Source organism: Sander vitreus, unplaced genomic scaffold (genome assembly GCF_031162955.1).
Source record: "Sander vitreus isolate 19-12246 unplaced genomic scaffold, sanVit1 ctg492_0, whole genome shotgun sequence".
Classification (NCBI taxonomy): domain Eukaryota; kingdom Metazoa; phylum Chordata; class Actinopteri; order Perciformes; family Percidae; genus Sander; species Sander vitreus.
The window spans coordinates 10,001-12,500 of NW_027595596.1; the positions used below are offsets into that span (position 1 = coordinate 10,001).

Genomic DNA, 2,500 nt, shown 5'->3' on the forward strand with positions numbered 1-2,500 from the left:
AAATCAAACAGCTGTTAGACTAACTGGAATAAAACCATGTTAATCTCTAGGTATGGTGAAGGGTATGTGATGATGGGGGGGTATGGTGAAGGGTATGTGATGATGTGGGGGTATGGTGAAGGGTATGTGATGATGGGGGGGTATGGTGAAGGGTATGTGATGATGTGGGGGTATGGTGAAGGGTATGTGATGATGTGGGGGGTATGGTGAAGGGGATGTGATGATGTGGGGGGTATGGTGAAGGGTATGTGATGATGTGGGGGGTATGGTGAAGGGTATGTGATGATGGGGGGGGTATGGTGAAGGGTATGTGATGATGGGGGGGTATGGTGAAGGGGTATGTGATGATGGGGGGGTATGGTGAAGGGTATGTGATGATGGGGTGGTATGGTGAAGGGGATGTGATGATGGGGGGGTATGGTGAAGGGTATGTGATGATGGGGGGGGTATGGTGAAGGGTATGTGATGATGGGGGGTATGGTGAAGGGTATGTGATGGTGGGGGGGTATGGTGAAGGGTATGTGATGATGTGGGGGTATGGTGAAGGGGATGTGATGATCGGGGGTATGGTGAAGGGTATGTGATGATGGGGGGGTATGGTGAAGGGTATGTGATGATGGGGGGGTATGGTGAAGGGGTATGTGATGATGGGGGTATGGTGAAGGGTATGTGATGATGTGGGGGGTATGGTGAAGGGTATGTGATGATGGGGGGGTATGGTGAAGGGTATGTGATGATGGGGGGGTATGGTGAAGGGTATGTGATGATGGGGGGTATGGTGAAGGGGTATGTGATGATGGGGGTATGGTGAAGGGTATGTGATGATGGGGGGGTATGGTGAAGGGTATGTGATGATGGGGGGTATGGTGAAGGGTATGTGATGATGGGGGGTATGGTGAAGGGTATGTGATGATGTGGGGGGTATGGTGAAGGGGATGTGATGATGGGGGTATGGTGAAGGGTATGTGATGATGGGGGGTATGGTGAAGGGTATGTGATGATGTGGGGGGTATGGTGAAGGGGATGTGATGATCGGGGGGTATGGTGAAGGGGATGTGATGATGGGGGGGTATGGTGAAGGGTATGTGATGATGGGGGGGTATGGTGAAGGGGATGTGATGATGTGGGGGGTATGGTGAAGGGGATGTGATGATGGGGGGTATGGTGAAGGGGTATGTGATGATGGGGGGTATGGTGAAGGGTATGTGATGATGGGGGGTATGGTGAAGGGGATGTGATGATGGGGGGTATGGTGAAGGGGTATGTGATGATGGGGGGGTATGGTGAAGGGTATGTGATGATGGGGGGGTATGGTGAAGGGTATGTGATGATGTGGGGGGGTATGGTGAAGGGATGTGATGATGGGGGGGTATGGTGAAGGGGTATGTGATGATGGGGGGGTATGGTGAAGGGGTATGTGATGATGGGGGGTATGGTGAAGGGGTATGTGATGATGGGGGGTATGGTGAAGGGTATGTGATGATGTGGGGGGGTATGGTGAAGGGTATGTGATGATGGGGGGTATGGTGAAGGGTATGTGATGATGTGGGGGGTATGGTGAAGGGTATGTGATGATGGGGGGGTATGGTGAAGAGTATGTGATGATGTGGGGGGTATGGTGAAGGGTATGTGATGATGTGGGGGGTATGGTGAAGGGTATGTGATGATGGGGGGGTATGGTGAATGGGTATGTGATGATGTGGGGGTATGGTGAAGGGTATGTGATGATGTGGGGGGTATGGTGAAGGGTATGTGATGATGGGGGGTATGGTGAAGGGTATGTGATGATGGGGGGTATGGTGAAGGGGATGTGATGATGGGGGGTATGGTGAAGGGTATGTGATGATGGGGGGGTATGGTGAAGGGGTATGTGATGATGGGGGGGTATGGTGAAGGGTATGTGATGATGGGGGGGTATGGTGAAGGGTATGTGATGATGGGGGGGTATGGTGAAGGGTATGTGATGATGGGGGGTATGGTGAAGGGTATGTGATGATGTGGGGGGTATGGTGAAGGGTATGTGATGATGGGGGGTATGGTGAAGGGTATGTGATGATGTGGGGGGTATGGTGAAGGGTATGTGATGATGTGGGGGGGTATGGTGAAGGGTATGTGATGATGTGGGGGGGTATGGTGAAGGGTATGTGATGATGGGGGGGTATGGTGAAGGGTATGTGATGATGTGGGGGGTATGGTGAAGGGTATGTGATGATGGGGGGGTATGGTGAAGGGTATGTGATGATGGGGGGTATGGTGAAGGGTATGTGATGATGTGGGGGGTATGGTGAAGGGTATGTGATGATGGGGGGGGTATGGTGAAGGGGTATGTGATGATGTGGGGGGTATGGTGAAGGGGTATGTGATGATGGGGGGGGTATGGTGAAGGGGTATGTGATGATGGGGGGGGTATGGTGAAGGGTATGTGATGATGGGGGGTATGGTGAAGGGTATGTGATGATGGGGGGGTATGGTGAAGGGTATGTGATGATGTGGGGGTATG

The 2,500-nt window shown here is 52.5% G+C and overlaps 1 protein-coding gene across 1 annotated transcript in view; it reads left to right on the forward strand.

Moving 5' to 3' along the window:
- LOC144514208 (3-oxo-5-alpha-steroid 4-dehydrogenase 2-like) overlaps positions 1-2,500 on the forward strand; it is a 20,358-nt gene that overhangs the window by 8,864 nt on the left and 8,994 nt on the right. The window lies entirely within an intron of this gene.